Source organism: Dryas octopetala, chromosome 9 (genome assembly GCF_963921425.1).
Source record: "Dryas octopetala chromosome 9, drDryOcto1.1, whole genome shotgun sequence".
Taxonomy (NCBI): domain Eukaryota; kingdom Viridiplantae; phylum Streptophyta; class Magnoliopsida; order Rosales; family Rosaceae; genus Dryas; species Dryas octopetala.
Genome location: NC_141374.1, coordinates 2,619,850 through 2,639,468, shown reverse-complemented (window position 1 = coordinate 2,639,468; position 19,619 = coordinate 2,619,850). Strand labels below are relative to the sequence as shown.

General features: G+C 38.7%; 1 long non-coding RNA gene and 1 pseudogene across 10 annotated transcripts; one reads left to right on the top strand and one right to left on the bottom strand.

Annotated features, from left to right (window-relative positions):
- Window positions 1–3,132: 3,132 nt before the first annotated feature.
- On the bottom strand, window positions 3,133–6,608 carry LOC147273169 (uncharacterized). 10 transcript variants are annotated; one of them, XR_015124259.1, is made up of 6 exons: window positions 6,244–6,608; window positions 5,987–6,033; window positions 5,776–5,830; window positions 5,555–5,600; window positions 5,338–5,412; window positions 3,133–3,708 (listed from the first exon to the last, which is right to left on the bottom strand). It is a non-coding gene; the product is annotated as an uncharacterized LOC147273169 (long non-coding RNA). The 10 variants fall into 10 exon arrangements; XR_015124252.1 differs by having other exon boundaries at window positions 5,338–5,600; window positions 5,968–6,033; XR_015124255.1 differs by having other exon boundaries at window positions 5,338–5,564; window positions 5,968–6,033.
- A 6,433-nt stretch (window positions 6,609–13,041) lies between these two features.
- LOC147273168 (uncharacterized) lies at window positions 13,042–19,047 on the top strand (annotated as a pseudogene).
- The last annotated feature ends 572 nt before the right edge of the window (window positions 19,048–19,619 follow it).

Genomic DNA, 19,619 nt, shown 5'->3' with positions numbered 1-19,619 from the left:
TTCTTTCATGATTAATATGTGAGTTTTTTTTTTATCATATCATCTCTCACATATACTTGAGTGCACGTGTTAACCCAATCTCTGAGCGCTTTATTGTTGAGAGTATGCCTTAGTGAGAATTTGAGTTGAATCTATTTTGTGTATGCTGATTTGGTCTTGTTTGTCCAACACTTGAGTTTGTGTCAAGGATGGTCCATACGCTTCATGGAGGAGTAAGGTATGTTAATTGAAGCATTATTAGAGATTGAGGAATAAATTCTATATGTATCTTGCTTGATTATGCTATTTATGGCTGTGCTTATGAAGTCATGTGTTGGGATGTTTTGAGTCTGTCTTGAGTCTTTTCTTTGTTCTTTTTGCTCGAGGACTAGCAAAATCTAAGTTTGGGGGTGTGTTGAGTGCTCATTTTACACTATTTTATGATACTAACTCCCTAACTCAGAGTGCAAGAACTCGATATTTTGTGTGTTGTTAGTTTGTTTTTGTTTTTATAGGATAAAATGAGCAAAGAAGTGAAAAGGAGCCAAAAGAGCCATTTTTAGACGTTTCCTAGTCAAACTAGGAAAAGTGGAGAAATCCTGGTCTCACCAGGAAATGCTGAATCTCAGTCAAACTAGGATTCCTAGTCTCACCAGGAAAGATCAAGCTTGAATAAGAAGGAATCATGATGATCAGAAGCCAGAAATGAGAAATCCTAGTTGGAGCAGGAAATCCTGTTTCAACTAGGAAACCTAATCCAAGTAGGAAATGGAGTCCTACTGAAGATAGGAATCATGAGGGGCAAAATGGTAATTGTGAAATTCCAAGTGAGATAGAAATCCTAAGTCAACAAGGATTCCTAGGTGGACAATGAGAAGTGGTCAAAAGTCAAAGTCAACAAGTCAAAGGTTCTAGAAGCTTCTGGAAGACATTGGGCCAAAGCACAAATGGATGAGATGAATTTCAGCCAAGGGATTGGGCTTGGGCCAGGCGTGAAACCCTAAGGAGGGTGCGGCATGGGCTTAAGTGGAACCCTAGGGGCTGGCGCATGGACTTAAGTGATAAGCCATGCAATTGGCGCATGGGCTGAAGGAGATGGACTCAAGTAACTTGCGCATAGGGCTGCTGTATGTGCATTGGGCTTAAGTGAGTATGGCCTTGGTCCATTAGGTTAAGTTACATCAATCCCACATTGGAGAGGAATAGAAAATGCAGCCTCACTTCCCTCTATAAATATATCTCTAAAAATCAGAAAAAGGGTTCTGAAGTTCTCTTTCATTTTTCTTTTAATTTTCGCAGCCCTAGCAGCCCCTCTCTTCTCCTCTTGCCGCAAACCCTAGCAGCCACCCTCTCTCATGTTTTTCTTGTGCCGCAGCCACCATCTCCCCCTCTCTCTTTATTTTTCTTTCTTTTCTTGTCTGGCCGAACACTAGCAGCCACTTTATTTTTGTTTCTCTTTTATTTTGTGCTGAATGGAAGAAGAAGGAAGTGAAGCCAAGCAGCAGCCACCAACACCCAGCCGTGCGCGCCACCTTGCCGAGCACCTCAGCCTCCTTGCCGTGGAGCCCAAGGCTGAGCAGCAGCCCATCACGCCACCACCTTGCAGCCGCACCTCCACCCCATCATTCGTGGCTTGATTTCTTTCTCCTTTCCTTTTATTTTAATTGTTTTAATTATGCATTATTTATTTATGGATTTAATTATGTGTAACTGAATCTTGGGCTAGGGCTAGGATGAAGCCCTAGCGATGCTGTTTACTCTCACTATGGATTATTGATATTTTAATTATTTACATGTTGACAAATCTTGGATCTCTGTTTAAATTGAATCTATTTGTTTCGCATCTTTGACTGATCACCTTAGGTTGCATGCATCTAGATATATGTTGTGAAACTAAATAAGCTCGAAAGGATGATAGTTTCAATAGGCAACAAGTGGATATCCTAAGATAATATTCATGAGAAAAGGGATCATAGAGGACAGAGGGTACATTAATTTGGAGCTATGCGCTATGTGTTTGTCACTCTCACAGATCGTAATGACTCTTGCATGGGTAACAGCTGCCTTAGCTTAGCACTAGGGAACATGCAAGTTAACTGGCTAAGGAAGGCCCAAGAAGCTCTTAGTTTATGCACAGTAAGGGGAGTAATTGCTAAAAGTAACTAGCCAAACCTTTTAGTAGACGAACTTTGTTGACATGTTTATATATTGATTGTTAATATCCATAGTAGAGTGAATGGTATGCTAGTGGTGGATTCTGACCCCTAGTGTTTCTTTATTATTTTTTTATCCAAATTCATTCAGTTGTTATTTTAAAGTTTTGTCATTTATCTGTTAGTTTGTCTAGTCTCAAAAACCAATCAAAACCCCCCATTTGCGTGTGTGAGTTAGAGTTGATTTAATCGAATTTAATTAAGTTAGTGATCATAACACTACACTACGCCAAAAACCCCCCTTATATATCAGTGAATAACTGATGTCTTTTCATGTTTTCCGGCGATGTCTAGGCAGGCGATGTCTAATGTACCTACTTAAGATATCAGTTTTATACTGATATCTATAATGAGGTTAGACATCTTTTTTGTTTAAATTCTGATGTCCAATGGGTCCTTTAGATATCAGTTCTCCAATTTTCTGGTGAATTAAGATTCTGAAACTGATATTAAAGATAGAAAACACATCGTTAATTACTATGGAAATGATCTAAATTCTGATTTAGACATCAGTTCTCTTATATTTATCGATATGGTAAACCCATTAAATGTATTTTTTTATGCTTTCTACATCGTATTTTATGTGATTTTTGATATGTAAATTACCTTAGATATCATTTTATGCTCCCAGAACTGATCTACATGCTATGTTACATATCGGATTTTTTCTATAAATAGATATTTGAATGTATTTAAAACATCTGTATTTGATCTATAACTGATATAAAAGACATTGTTGGACATCAGGTTTTTTATATTTATTGATATTGTAATGTTACTTTGATATTGGTTGTTTTTGGTAAACTGATGTGCATGCTATTTTATATTTCTGTGTTTTAACATAAACTGGTATGAAATTTCTACTATAATATCACTGTTATTATCCAATTTGTACTACAATCCTGATATAAAAGATATAAATTGACATTCAAGCCTGAAATTGGTGCAATCTCAATCCATTCCATTACCATTAATTCCAACATCCAATACAAGTATTTCAAGACCTTCCGAAAACGGATTACACATTGCACCAAAATATGGAGCATATATCCATAATTAATTACCCCATCCCAGCCTAGTATCTAAATTAAGCTAGCCTTCTTTCACAAAAACCAATAATCAGCCCATGAACTTGCACAAAAATAGGTGCATAATTCACCACTTCTAAAGGCTGCCTTCATTTACAAAATATTAATTGGCAGCACTTGTTACCTTCCTTCACAAAAAAATGCCAACACCTGTTTTTTATATATATATATATAATTCAGCTTCAATATTCACAAAAAAATGTCAATGTCTAACACTTGTTCTAAGCTTCCTTGACAAAAAATTGGCAAATATGATAGCACTACTAGCTAGCTTCAAAAAATTATCCACAAAATGTCCAAACCCCACATACCAACTCGATCTGTCATCTACTGAATATAATTGGCTGTAACAAAGTTGCCCATTCAATTCGGATCTCATCAAGTTGCTCTTGTGTGTAACTGCTTCACTTTTTATTCAGATTAGTCCACTGGAAAGATTCAAAATAGAAGTTACCAAGTCAATAACAATTAGTAAATGGAACCTAACATATATAAATATGAGGCAATACTTATAAGGCTGGGCCATGCTATAATTAAGCCCAGTCAAATTGAAAGGCAGCTAGTAAAGGGTTCAAAGTAAGCTTGGTCATGCTATAAGGCTGCATAAAGTATCACCAAGACATGTGTGCAATATAGCTATTCAAATAATGAAGGCAGCATAAAGTTATAAGCCTACATGCTAATGTTAGAAAATCATTTCAAAGAAATTACTGAAAGATATATTCATCAAAGATACTCAGATGGAGTTGAAACCCTAAACCTCCCACTTCAATTTATCTAAAACATTGCAAGATTATTTAAAAGCCCAGTGCTATACAAGATAATTTTTCATTTTTTTGGTAGTAAGGATAACAATATGATATGTAAGGGCATCATACTTGTACAACCACCAATGTGTTTTCCCCCTGCCCATGGAAAGGAACAAAAAGTTTGAGTTTCTATCATCCTCAAACACCCAACAAGATCAATAATAGAAATACAACATGACAAAACTGTAATGTGTTTCGACAACATTAGTAGGCAATATTTTTCTTCAGATAGTTGTTATGATGTTTATAAGGAATTTAATTCGAGGAACATAGAAGTCTGACCATCCAATCAGCCACTATTGAGAAATTGTACCAAGGGAGGCTGGGATTAGTATGAAGTCAAAATCTAACAATCAACAAACTTTTTTTTTTTCCTAATAAACATTTACTATATTGCCTAATCTTAACATTTATAACAATTTTGAGATTTACATGTAACAGCATCTAAAGAAATTAAGTAAATCTGTTAGTCATATGACTCACACCCTTACATTGTTGACTATTAACAAGGGGGGCAAGGGTAACACATTTTTCAAGTAATGATCGATTCCAAGAGATCACCAACCTATTAACTCTAGAAGTTTCATATCTATTTCGGCATTTTCTCAGTAACCAAACGAAGAGAGATAAAAAAAAAAAAACAAGACAAGAGTTCAATGAGGTTTCTTTGCTTACTTTTGTGTGTAGCCTTGGAGGATGAGATTGAGTGTTTGAAAAGAGAACAAAAAAGGGAATATAATCTTGAGATTGAGTTTGGAGAAAAAAATGAAGGAAAAAAAAAAAAAAGGAAAATTGAGTTTTTTGAGAAGAGAATGGAAAAACGATTCAACAAGTTACCCTTATGGTTAACTTTTCAAACTTTAAACAAAGCAAGGAACTACCCCAAACTAGATACGTATAATATATATATATATTATATAAGACTATGATTTTAGTTTTGGTGGGGAAGATAAACATTTTGTTGATCAAAGATTATGTTTTTCCTCAACATTGGGCAAGTACGCATATTTATTGTAACATTTATCAATTAAAAAACTAATGTTCTTCCTAAACATCTTCTTGAGAGACTATATAAAGGTAATATATTTACTAGGCTACACCGAGCTACAGCTTAGGGTAGCATAAGCATGGATCTGCTTTGGACCCATCATATTTGTATTGCTGTGGGTAGGGACTCGTCATTTGAGCAAAACAAGGCATATATATGTGAGATGCTTTTGGATAATGGTTACAAAGAGTATTGCTTACCAATAAAAACATTGGGGACAGTATTTTGTTCTGTAAGCCTCTCCCATACCTCCTGCAGTTGTAGCCCTTGGGGACCTGAAGGAGAGAAAAAGCTTCTGAATATAAGCATAAATTGATCAAATCTAAAGACAAAAGTGATGAAACAGAGTTGGATTCAAACAATCCGGCAATGTTATCATACACCAAAGTGGTAGAGTACACAAGACTCGATCAATACCATATTTCACCTGCAGCCAAAGAAAAGGCTTTTGGTAAGTCTCTACCTGCACACAAAACTCGGTCAATTCTATACATTTTCTGAGCCTACTCACTAGTTATAAATTTATTCATAAAAACCCAAACCCACCCTTCACAGTAATCCCAACCCATCCTCCACATCAACAATAACCCGAAACCACACCCTCCCATATCTAAACAAATAGAGAAAGAGAGGTGTACCAAGCAGAAAGGGGGAGAGACAAAGAGAGAGAGCATAGACCCAAAAAACCTGCAACTAAACACACACTTAACAGATTCACAACTATAGCCAAACATAATAAAAACAAAAAACAATTAATCAGCAATCAACCCAAACACATATAGAAGACCAAATCAATTATGGAAAGAGAAGAAAATCAGAAAATCAATAACCTGTAAAGAAGAAATTAACCTGCATATCGAACTGTTCCAGAGGAAGATTTCGAACCCTAAAAGCACCTGAAAGTGAACCAGCTATATGAACTTACATATCTTTTTTTTTTTTTACCAATATGAACTTACATATCTCAAATATAAAGAAAACCCTTAATTTGAGGAAGCACCCAAACCCTAAATTCATTAAAATTGAGACACAGAGAAAGGGAGACGGAAAGGAAGAGAAAGAGGAACCCTAACCCTAACCTTAATTTGAGCAACCCCAACCCTTACCTTTCGCTCAATGTCCACAATTGACACTGTAACTCAAAATCTCTGACCCTCGACAACGATGGCACTTCGTGCAAGACCAAAAATGGCGAGATCGAGAGTACAATAAGGATATCGATGAAGGAGATAGAGGGCTGGTCGGGGTGTATGTGGTTGGGTGAGTGTTTAAGTGTGGTTGAGTGAGAGTGTTGAGATCGTACTCCACGCACTTCGCGAATGGAGAGATCGATGAAGATCCATGAAGGAGAAGACCGTAGATTGATGAAGGAGATGGTCGATGCTGGTCTGGGTGAGTGTGGTTGCGGGTATGTGTGAGTGAGTCGATCGATCTGTGAGGCCAGGAATGAGAGAATGGGTCTGGGCGTGAGTGAATAGGTCTAAGTGTGAGTCTATGTGTGTGAGAGGGAGTACGTGTCTGAGTTGGGTAAAATTTAAGTTGGGGGGAAAATTTTGCGCCTCCTTTTTTTTTTGGTAAAACAAAGATATCAGTTAAGGGTTTAGATTTCAGTTTTTAATCAAAATGAAAAAATTAAGATATCGCAAAAATTATTAAAAATTATTAAGTGATATCTTAATAGATTAAGATATCGTCGAAAAAACTATCTAATATCTAAAATGTTTTAATATCAGTTTTTACAAAAACTAATATTAAACAAGTGATGTCTATCAAGGTTTTTGGTGTAGTGCTAGTACAATTCCCTGTGGGATCGACCTCGTATTTGTAAGCTTTGCTACTCCGCGATTCGTGCACTTGCGAGTTAACCTAGAGCTCAGAAAAAGTTATTTAATTTGCTCTAGGAAAACATACAACACCCACTTTTGGCCGAAAATTAGAAAACCCTAGCCTTGTGGGACAAGGAAAGCTTCACCTCCTCACTCCTATATAAGGACCCCATTCTCCCATAATTCAGAACACAATTTAATTTTAGTTTTGCAATACTTTTTCAGATTTCTAGAGAGAGAGTAGTCGACATTAAGAGAGAGAAGAAGAGAGCCACTTTGCCGCAAGCCCTAGCTAACCCTAGCCGTGAGGAATAGCTTGTGTGGTCTCTCTCTTTCTCCTTCTTGTGCCGCAGCCCTCTCTATGCTTTTTCTTAATTTTCTGTTATTTCAATTGTTTAATTAGTTTTGTTATTTGTTCAACAATGGATTGGGAATTTATATATGTTATGTTTCTTTTGTTTCTCAATTTATTTATGAGTTAGTTTGATTGTTCTTGCATGTTAAGATTATGATGATATCCATATTATTTGATTCAATGTTGATTTATGGTTAATGAAATAAAGCCATGTGATTTTATGTGAAGTTTGCATGTGATTAATTCCTATTGTCTTGTTAAATTGATTCTAGTTGTTTTCATTCTTTGGCTGGCCACCTTAGGTATGTTTGCATCTAGTAATTGTTATGAAATTGAGAGGTGATAATCAAACTGATCAATTCAGTAGGTAACAAGAAGATAACCTCAGAACTTATCTTTGATAAATAGGTTTCATAGATGTCATCTAGATCGATAATCAAGATTCTATCATGCTCTATGTGTTTGCTGTTTTCATAAGTTCTTAATGACTCTTGCATGGTTAACAGCTTAGGTAGACGATAATCAAGCTTCCTAGGAACATGTGAGTTAACTAGGTTAAGTAGCGATAATCAAGCTCTTAATTTATGAATAAGGAAAACATAGTTAGAGAGTGTCCGATAATCAAGGCCTTTCGGCTAGCAAACTTAATTATGTGTGTTTACATTGAATTGCATGTCACCATAATAGTTGTTATCTTTTAATATGTGATGGATTCAGATATCTTAGCATTGCAAGACAATCGGGTGTGTGCGTGTGTTTGGTGGTGTGCGTGTGTTTCACAACTTACAACCCCCCATATCGTGTGTGTGTTAGTGGATAGATCAAATTGATTTGATGTGTATTTAACCATTCATCGTGGGATCGACCTCGTATTTACATGCTTTGCTATTGATGCGATTCGTGCACTTGCGAGTATACTTAGAATTGAGTTATTTAATTTGTTCTAAGAAAACAATCAACAAACCACATTTGGTGTTGAGAACGCTGGAAAATGTCATTTCGATGCATACTTTGTCCAATTTCGTCTAAATTGCACCAAAATGTGACCGGTAGGCAAGAAAGACATGGACAAAACTTGCTCATGTTAGGATTAGCATTCTTGACCTATTGAACCACATTTGATGTTAAGAAATTTCTATTCCCAAGACACTTCGTTCGATCTTTCTATTCCCAAAGGTAAATTTCTAAATTTTCCTAAATCACATAAACTCAAATCTCAAATAAATCCTTCCCGAATCAAAATCCAACAACGCTTAAACTTTTTAGTTCAACAATTCAACTCAAATAAACTTATGTATAATATATCTCAAACAGAGTTCGTCCAAATGTCGTTTCGATTCTGAATGTGTGTCAAATTTGTGTTTAAATGGAAGATTCGTCCACTCAAATAGCTCCTAACAAACCAAAATCAATAATCAATCTAATTTAAATCTCAAATTTCTGTATTTCAAAGGAATTGACGATTGGATGGTCCAATCCACCGCTGTCGCCGTTTAAGGTGGCGGTCTCAACACCAAAAATCATAAATTCTCTAAATTTCAAATTCTACTCAATAATTAAAGGTTCCTAGGGGTGGAATTTGTCCAAAAACACTTCAAAAACCAACTCTAAATTCTGAAATCCAAGGGAAACCGAAATGGGTCCTAAACCCCCAATTTCCCAAAATCACAAATGCTCAAAATTGATAAACCATACTATATGGGTTTGGAAGCCCATGAAGAGAGGAAGAAAACTCACTAACCAATTTCTCGATCGGAGCTCGAAGGTGGCCGGAATCGGCAAGAGAAACTGACGGCACGGCTAGCTCTCTCTCCGGCGATTTCCTACGCACAGGGGTGGCGGGCCGGCGAGGGGTGGCACAGAAGAGAACGGCCGGCTCACAGGGGTCACGACGGTGGTCTCGTGCCGCCGGGAAAATGGCCGGAGACTGTCCTCCGGCTGTGGTATCGCGCGCACAGAAGGGAAGAGAGAGGTGAGAGCCTGCGAGGAAGAGAGAGAGGTTGAGAGAGAGAACCCAGGGGGGTGGTCGGCGTCGGGGTGCCCGCCGGAGGTCGAGGTCGGCGGTGGTTGGCCGGCGATGGTGGCTGGCAAGGGGGTGTGTGCGCGGGACGAAAGTTCGAGAGAGAGAGAGAGAGAGAGAGAGAGAGAGAGAGAGAGAAATCAGCTGAGAGAGAGAGAGATGAGACTTTTGGTTTTAAAAACCATTTAAGTAAAAATTACACATATGCCCCTCACTTCAAACGCCCATATTTCTTAAACCGTAACTCGGATCGATGCGTGTTACGTGTCTATGAAATCGTGGACTCGAAGCCTATCCAACCGACCCAAGTCAAAATCAAAAGCCCATTCATTTTAAAAGTCAACTTTGGCTTAAGCCCAAATTAAAACAAAAATAAATATTTAAATCAAAACCCTCTTTATTTTCCAAATAAATCTCAAAATCTTTAAAATACAATTCCACATCCTTTAAAGAAATCTCTTAAAAACATAATTAAATAAAAATTTAAATTTCTAATGAAAATTTGGGTCGGGTCGTTACATACTTGGTCAAATTTCGTCCAAATTGTACAAAAACCTTACCGAAAGGAAAGAAAGACATGGGGAAGCACATTCTTATGTTCAGATTAGCATTTTAGACCTATTGAACCACATTTGGTGTTGAAAATGCTGGAAAACGTCATTTCTGTGCATACTTGGTCCAATTTCGTCCAATTGCCCCAAAACGTGACCGGTAGGCAAGAAAGACATGGACAAAACTTTCTCATGTTATAATTAGCATTCTAAACTTATTGAACCACATTTGCTGTTAAGAATGCATGAAATTGCACGTTTTTTTGGTGCATACTAGGTCCAATTTCGTCCAAATGGCACCAAATGTGCTCGATTGGAAATAAATACATAGGGAAGCACTTTGCCATGTTAAACTTAGTGTTCTAGACTTATTAAAACACATTAGGTGTTAAGAACGCAAAAAAATGTTATTTCAGTGCATACTTGGTCCAATTTTGTCCAAATTTCATCAAAACATGACTATTAGGCAAGAAAGACATAGGGATGCACATTCTCATGTTAGGATTTGCGTTCTTGACCGATTGAATCACATTTGGTGTTAAGAACACATCGAAACGTCATTTCGGTGCATATTTGGTCCAATTTCTTCCAAATGGCACTAAAATGTGACTGGCAAGCTAGAAAGACATGGGGAAACACTTTCTCATGTTAGGATGAGCGTGCTAGACCTATTTGACCCATATTTGGTCTTAAGAACACATTAAAACATTATTTCGGTGCATATTTGGTCCAATTTCGTCCAAATTGCACCAAAACGTTATCGGAAGGCAAGAAAGACATGAGAAGTACATTCTCATGTTCAGATTAGCATTCTAGACCTATTGAACCACATTGGGTGTTGAGAACGCTGGAAAACGTTATTTCGGTGCATACTTGGTCCAATTTCGTCCAAATTGCACCAAAACGTGACCGGCATGCACGAAAGACATGGACAAAACTTTCCCATATTAGGATTAGCTTTCTTGACTTATTGAACCACATTTGGTGTTAAGAATGCACGAAATCGTCATTTCGGTGCATACTTGGTCTAATTTCGTCCAAATGGCACGAAAATGTGACTGGTAGGGAAGAAAGACATGGGGAAATACTTTCTCAAGTTAGGATTAGCGTTCTAGACCTGTTGACCCATATTTGGAGTTAAGAATGCAAGAAAACGTTATTTCGGTGCATATTTGGTCTAATTTCGTCCAAATTGCCCCAAAACGTGACCGGTAGGCAAAAAAGACATGGGAAAGCACATTCTCATGTTAGGATTTGCATTCTTGACATATTGAACGACATTTGTTGTTAAGAACGCACGAAATCGTCATTTTAGTACATAGTTGGTCAAATTTCGTCTGAATTGTACCAAAACGTTATCGGAAGGCCAGAAAGACATGGGGAAGCACATTCTCATTTTGAGATTAGCATTCTAGACCTATTGAACCACATTTGGTGTTGAGAATGCTGGAAAAGGTCATTTCGGTGCATACTTGGTCCAATTTCGTCCAAATTACACCAAAACGTGACCGGTAGGCAAGAAAGACATGGAAAAAACTTTCTCATGTGAGGATTAGCGTTCTAGACCTATTGTACCACATTTGGTGTTAAGAACGCATGAAATTGGACGTTTGTTTGGTACATACATAGTCCAATTTCATCCAAATGGCCCCAAACATGCCCGATTGGCAAGAAATACATGGGGAAGCACTTTCCCATGTTAAAATTAGTGTTCTAGACTTATTGAACCGCATTAAGTGTTAAGAACGCAAAAAAAAACGTTATTTCAGTGCATACTTGGTTCAATTTTGTCAAAATTGCATCAAAACGTGATCGGTAGGCAAGAAAGACATAGGGAAGCACATTCTCATGTTAGGATTTGCGTTCTTGACCGATTGAACCACATTTGGTGTTAAGAACACATTGAAACGTCATTTCGGTGTATACTTGGTCCAATTTCGTCCAAATGGCACCAAAACGTGACTGGTAAGTAGGAAAGACATGGGGAAACACTTTCTCATGTTAGGATTAGCGTTCTAGACCTATTAACCCATATTTGGTCTTAAGAACGCAATAAAATGTTATTTTGGTGCATATTTGGTCCAATTTCGTTCCAATTGCACCAAAACGTGACCGGTAGGCAAGAAAGACATGGGGAAGCACATTCTCATGTTCTGATTAGCGTTCTAGACCTATTGAACCACATTTGGTGTTGAGAATGCTGGAAAACGTCATTTCGATGCATACTTAATCCACTTTCGTGCAAATTGCACCAAAACGTGACCGGTAGGCAAGAAAGACATGGACAAAACTTTCTCATGTTAGGATTAGCGTTTTAGACCTATTGAACCACATTTGGTGTTAAGAACGCACGAAATCATCATACCGATGCATACTTGGTCTAATTTCGTCCAAATTGCACGAAAACGTGACTGGTAGGCAAGAAAGACATGGGGAAACACTTTTTCTGTTAGGATTAGCGTTCTAGACATATTGACCTATATTTGGGGAAACGCTTTCTTCTTCTTCTTCCCATTGCTACTCTCGACATCCCCCAAGAATAAGTTGAAGATTTTCTCCATCTCTTCCTTCTCATCTTCATAAAAGGTTGTCTCCTCGTTTTCCAGAAAATCACAAGTGAGTTGGTACACTTCTTGGTGGTTCCTATAGCGGATCCTCATTAAGCATTCCATAGCCTTGTACTCCATGTTAGTGGTGCACAAGAATGGCCTCCCAAGAAGGATAGAAGTATCTCCCGGAATTCTTGGAACATATAGCACTATAAAATCAGAGGGAATTAGTAAATTTCGACATTTAACCAAAACATCAACAAGCATACCAAGGGGTTTTTCAACTGAAGAATTGGCAAAGCAAATAGTAGACTCTTTTAAGGAAAGAAGTAAAGTCAGCTAGCCTTGATAAAGGTAGTCCCAGGAATCATGCGTTAATACTTTCCTTATGTATAGAAAAGGCAGTGAGCTAGGCATAGTTTTAGGATCTAGATTGTTTCTTCTCTTGTATAAAATACATTGTACATACTGTTATTGAATTAAGAAATTTAGAACACAATTTCTCATCATGGTATCAAAGCATACAGGCTCTTGGTAACCAACGGAAGAACAAAAGCTTTTCCCAAACAAAGCCAAAACTAGCCACAACTTATCTACTCATCCATGGCCGACAATACAGAGCCTTCAAAATCTGGCAACACATATAATGATCCTAGTGATCCCTTCTATCTTCATCACTCGGATCAGCCAGGAGCAAATCTCGTCTCTCAACCATTGAATGAAGACAACTACAACTCATGGAGCCATGCTATGACAACGGCTTTGAGTGTCAAAAACAAAGTTGGGTTTGTCAATGGATCCATCAAAAAGCCAACCAAAAAGGGTTCCGAAAGGGAAGCCCAGCAATGGATTAGGTGCAACGATCTGGTAAAGTCTTGGCTTCTCAATTTGATCTCACCAAAAATAGGAGCCAGTGTTATCTACAATGAAGTAGCCTATGAGATATAGGTTGATCTCAAAGAAAGGTTTTCTCATGTCAATATTGTACATCTGTTTCACGTAGAAGAAGCCATTCACAATTGTGTGCAAGGGAACATGACCATCGGCTTTTATTTCACAAAACTCAAAGGTTTATGGGATGAACACACAGCTCTTTGCGCAATTCCAGATTGTAGTTGTGACACGATCAAAGAAGTGCAAGAATATCAAGACAGTCAAAAAACCATGAAATTTCTCATGGGCCTGGTGTTGAATGTTTTCTTAGAACAAAATAAACATCTATTTCATTCCAAGTATACTCGCAAGTGTACGAATCGCATCAGTAGCAAAGCATACAAGCACGAGGTCGATCCCACAGGGAATGGTTAATACACAACAAATCAATTTAATTAATCAATAGAATAACTAAATGGGGGTTTTTGGAAAGATGGAAACACACACACACCACACCACATGCACACACCCTTTATTCTATCTTGCAATGTTAAGTTTTCAGTTTCAAATCAGATAAGCATGCAATAACCATCCAAGGCTAATGACAGTTAATTTGAACACAACATATTAAAGTTTGACTGTTAAAAAGGTTTGGCTAGTTACTTTCTCGCAATTGTTCTCTTAATGCATAAACTAAGAGCTTCTTGGGCCTTCCTTAGCCAGTTAACCTACATGTTCCCTAGTTCAAGCTAAGGCAGCTTTACCCATGCAGGAGTCATTAAGTTTTATGAGAACGTTAAACATGCACAACATATAAGCTTTGACTATTTCCTTATAGAGGTCGCCCAATGTTGAGTGCTTATTTTACACTACTTTATGATACTAACTCCCTAACCCAGAGTGCAAGAACTCGATATTTTGTGTGTTGTTAGTTTGTTTTTGTTCTTATAGGATAAAATGAGCAAAGAAGAGAAAAGGAGCCAAAAGAACCATTTTTAGACGTTTCCTAGTCAAACTAGGAAAACGAGTAAAATCCTGGTCAAACCAGGAAAAGTGCAGAAATCCTAGTTAAATGAGGATTCCTAGTCACACTAGGAAACATCAAGTCCAGAACCATCATTGCGGAGCCAGAAATGAGAAATCCTGATTGAAACAGAAAATCCTGGTTGAACTAGGAAACCTAACCCAACTAGGGAAAGGAGTCCTAATGACACTAGGAGACCCCAGGGGCAATATGGTCATTACGAGAAGTCGAAATGGATAAAGAATCCCTCATTTACAAGAAATCCTAGTTGCACTAGGAAATGTTGGTCAAAGTCAACTCCACAAAGTCAAGGTTCCTGAAGCTTCTAGAAGGTGGTGGACATCCATGGGAATAAATGGAGGGAAGAAATGAACTCAAATTCAAATGGAGATGAGGGGCAAGATGGAAAGTCAAAGTTAATGGTCAAGGGTCAACTATGACAAAGTCAACAAGTCAAATGGGTCATGGGCCTATGCAATGCCGAAATCTGAAGGGGCCATGCATGCATGCATGCGCCAGCCCAAGAGGAAGCCCAATGCGCCAGCCCAAGACTAGCAGCCATGCGCAAGCCATGCAGCCCAAGTCCATCACGCCATGCAAAGAGAAAGCCCAAGGAATCCTAGCTGAAAAAAGAAGTCAAAACCCTGGAAAATAGAGCACTAATTTCGACAGCAATTCTGTAATTCTCCAGAGAGAACCAGGTAGCATGCCATATATGGTTGGAAAGATACGGATGTTAGCTTCGCCGGGAATTTTACGGATTCCAATTCCGAGTTTTCTAGCTCAAGATATGGCCATTTTAGTGGAGGTAGCGCAGCAGTTCCGCGAGCTGAAAAAGGAGTTACGCCAAAAAAGAGCCCAAATCAGCCCAAGGCCCATGCTTGGCCGAAAATTATAAGCCTTGGTGTGCAAGGAATGCACTTATCCCACATTGAAGAGAAAGAGAAATCTCAGCCCCACTCTCCTTTATAAATACATCTTTATAACTCAAGGAGAGGGGGCTCTCTCCTCTTTAATTTTCAGAAACCCTAGCTAGCCTCCCTCTTCCTTGCCGCTCACCCCTCTTCCTTTCTCTCTCTTCCTTTTATTTTTCTGAAGCAAAACCTAGCAGCCACAATCTCTTTCTTTTTCTTGTGCCGCAGCCACCATCTCCCCCTCTCTCTTTATTTTTCTTTCTTTTCTTGTCTGGCCGAACACTAGCAGCCACTTTATTTTTGTTTCTCTTTTATTTTGTGCTGAACGGAAGAAGAAGGAAGTGAAGCCAAGCAGCAGCCACCAACACCCAGCCGTGCGCGCCACCTTGCCGAGCACCTCAGCCTCCTTGCCGTGGAGCCCAAGGCCGAGCAGCAGCCCATCACGCCACCACCTTGCAGCCGCACCTCCACCCCATCATTCATGGCTTGATTTCTTCTTCCTTTTCTTTTATTTTAATTGTTTTAATTATGCATTATTTATTTATGGATTTAATTATGTGTAGCTGAATATTGGGCTAGGGCTAGGATGAAGGCCTAGCGATGCTGTTTACTCTCACTATGGATTATTGATATTTTAATTATTTACATGTTGACAAATCTTGGATCTCTGTTTAAATTGAATCTATTTGTTTCGCATCTTTGACTGATCACCTTAGGTTGCATGCATCTAGATATTTGTTGTGAAACTAAATAAGCTCGAAAGGATGATAGTTTCAATAGGCAACAAGTGGATATCCTAATATAATATTCATGAGAAAAGGGATCATAGAGGACATAGGGTACATTAATTTGGAGCTATGCGCTATGTGTTTGTCACTCTCACAGATCGTAATGACTCTTGCATGGGTAACAGCTGCCTTAGCTTAGCACTAGGGAACATGCAAGTTAACTGGCTAAGGAAGGCCCAAGAAGCTCTTAGTTTATGCACAGTAAGGGGAGTAATTGCTAAAAGTAACTAGCCAAACCTTTTAGTAGACGAACTTTGTTGACATGTTTATATATTGATTGTTAATATCCATAGTGAAGTGAATGGTCTGTTAGTGGTGGATTCCGACCCCTAGTGTTTCGTTATTACTGTTTTACCCGAAATCTTTCAGTTTTCATTTTAAAGTTTGTTATTTCTCTGTTTGTTTAGTGTAGCCTTAAAACCAATCAAAACCCCCCATTTGCGTGTGTGAGTCAGAGTTGGGTTAATTGAATTTAATTGAGTTAGTGATCATAACACTAGTACAATTCCCTGTGGGATCGACCTCGTATTTGTAAGCTTTGCTACTCCGCGATTCGTACACTTGCGAGTTAACCTAGAGTTGTTAAAAAGGTTTATTATAATTGCTCTAGGAAAACATAGAACACCCAACCCCATTACCAAGAATAATCCCTTATTCCCTTGTTACTTGTGGTTTAGTGTCTTTGACTATTTCACAGCTAAACCTAACAAATAAACTAGATGCAATTACCCTAAGGTGGCCAGTCAAAGGATGCAAACAACTAGTAACGGGTTCTAATAGATAGTGGATATTTAATACATGCAAACATCAAACTAATAGACCAAGAGACGGATAAACGATTTGTTAAAGCATGCAAATCCATTAATCAACCTACAACTAACATGCAAGATAGAATAAATAAACCTACATAATTAAAATAGAAAAGAAAATCATAATAATATATATAAATTCCCAATCCATGTTGGAAAGCAAACTAATTAAACAAAACAATTAAAAACTAGAATCAAACAAAAGAAATAAAAATTCCAAAACAAAAATAAAAGAACATCCCTAGAGAGTGGCAGCAGCGGCAGCACAAGGTGGCAGCGGCGGAACAAGGTGGTAGCGGCTTGACTCCTTCCTCCTCCTTCGGTTCAGCAGAAAAATAAGGGAAGAGAGATGATGGTGGCTGCGGCAAGGGAAAAGAAATAATGGGGCTGCTAGGGTTCCTAAGCTGCGTGAGAAAAGAAAGAGAGAGAAAGGAGGCTAGGGTATTGGCGGCTACAAGAGAGAGAGAGAGAATAACTAGGGTTTCTGAAATTTCAGCGAGGAGATCCCTTGAGTTATAAAGATGTATTTATAGAGGAGAGTGGGGCTGAGATTTCTCTTTCTCTTCAATGTGGGATAAGTGCATTCATTGCACACCAAAACTTATAATTTTCGGCCAAACATGGGCCTTGGGCTGATTTGGGCTCTTTTTGGGCGTAACTCCGTTTTTAGCTCGCGGAACTGCTGCGCTACCTCCACTAAAATGACCATATCTTGAGCTAGAAAACTCGGAATCGAAATCTGTAAAATTTCCTGCAAAGCTAACATCTGTATCTTTCCAACCATATATGGCATGCTACTTGATTCATTCTGGAGAATTACAGAATTGCTGTCGTAATTGGTGCTCTATTTTCCAGGGTTTTGACTTCTTTTTTAGCTAGAATTTATTGGGCTTTCTCTTTGTAGGCGTGATGGGCTAGGGTTTCCTTTAAAAGAACATGGGCTGGCTGCAACAAGCAAGTGGCGTGATGGGCTTTAGGGATGCATGGCTTGCATGGCTTGGGCTCTAGAGTTGGCGCATGACTTGCATGGCATGCGCATGCATGCATGGGCTGCCACCTCACCATTCTTATGGATTTCGACTTCACCTAGGCCCAAAGCCCAATTGACTTCATGACATGATATGGTTGACCCTTGACCATTGACTTTGACTTCCAATTTTACCCCTCTCTCCCTCTTGGATTCGAATTCATTTCTTCCCTCCATTTGATTCCATGGATGTCCACCACCTTCTAGAAGCTTCTGGAACCTTGACTTGATTGAGTTGACTTTGACCAACATTTCCTAGTCCAACTAGGATTTCTTGTAAATGAAAGATTCCTTCTCCATTTTGACTTCTCGTAATGACCATATTGCCCCTAGAGTCTCCTAGTGTCATTAGGACTCCTTTCCCAAATAGGGTTAGGTTTCCTAGTTTAACCAGGAATTCCTGTTCTAATCAGGATTTCTCATTTCTGACTCGACAATGATGGTTCTAGACTTGATGTTTCCTAGTGTGACTAGGAATCCTCATTTGACTAGGATTTCAGTTCTTTTCCTGGTTCGACCAGGAATTGACCCATTTTCCTAGTTTGACCAGGAAATGTCCCAAAACGGCTCCATTTGCTCATATTTCCTATTTATGCTTCATTTGACCTAAAAACACAAAAATAAGACAACAGACACAAAAGGATCGAGTTCTAACACTCTAGGTTAGGGAGTTAGTATCATAAAATAGCGTAAAATGAACACTCATCACCTGGATGAGTCCTATCTTGCTGTGAGAGGTCAAATCTTGTTGATGGAGCCATTCCCCACTATCAATCGTGCTCATTCACTTATTCTTCAGCATAAACGACAACGTGGTATGACTAGCAGCAAAGAAATCACATCAGAGGCTACTGCTCTTGCTGTGCGCAACAACTTCTGCAACTCCAACAAGGACTTTGGGTCTAGTAAGAAGAACTCCAACTTAAAATGTGAAAAGTGTGACAAACCTAATCATTCTACAGAAAATTGTCTATCGCATCTCAAATGTGATTATTGCGGATGGAGAGGACACACCATTGATACTTGTTGCAAAATGCAAAGGGCATATCAATCCTCAGGTAGACCCGAGCAACGTCATTCCTTTTCCAAAGGAAACTTAGCATCTTCCCATCAAGAAAGTTCGAAAGCTGCTTCATCCAACAGTGTCTTTCTCACTTCAGACCAAAACCAATAGCTTATGACCCTTTTGAGCAGCAGTAAGCCACCTGCATTGGCTAATCATGTTAGTAGTGCTTTTGCCGTCAGTGATCTTTCAAGTAAAACATTTTGTTTTTCTGTTTCTGGCAAAGGCACCTCTTGGATTCTTGATAGCGGAGCAACTGACCATATGGTTTGCTCTCCTCAATTTTTAACCTCTTGTTCACCTGTCACAAACCGTACAGTGCACTTACCAAATGGCACTCATGCCACAGTAACTCACATAGGAACACTTGTTTTCTCTTCTCAATTAATTTTGGCCAATGTTCTTTGTGTTCCCTCCTTTCATTTGAATCTAATTTCCATTAATAAACTTGCTCGAGATTCCCATTGCTCTTCCATGTTTACTCATTCAACTTGTGTGATTCAGGACCAACGTTCAGGGAAGATGATTGGGACGGGAACTAAGAGAGGAGGCTTATACTACTTGGTTATTCCACAGGAGGCATCGTGTCATGCAACTCAAGCCGTGACTCCTTCTTTGTCTCGCCTTTGGCATCAGCGCCTTGGGCATTTATCAAATAAAGCTTTGAGTCTTCTTTCCCATTC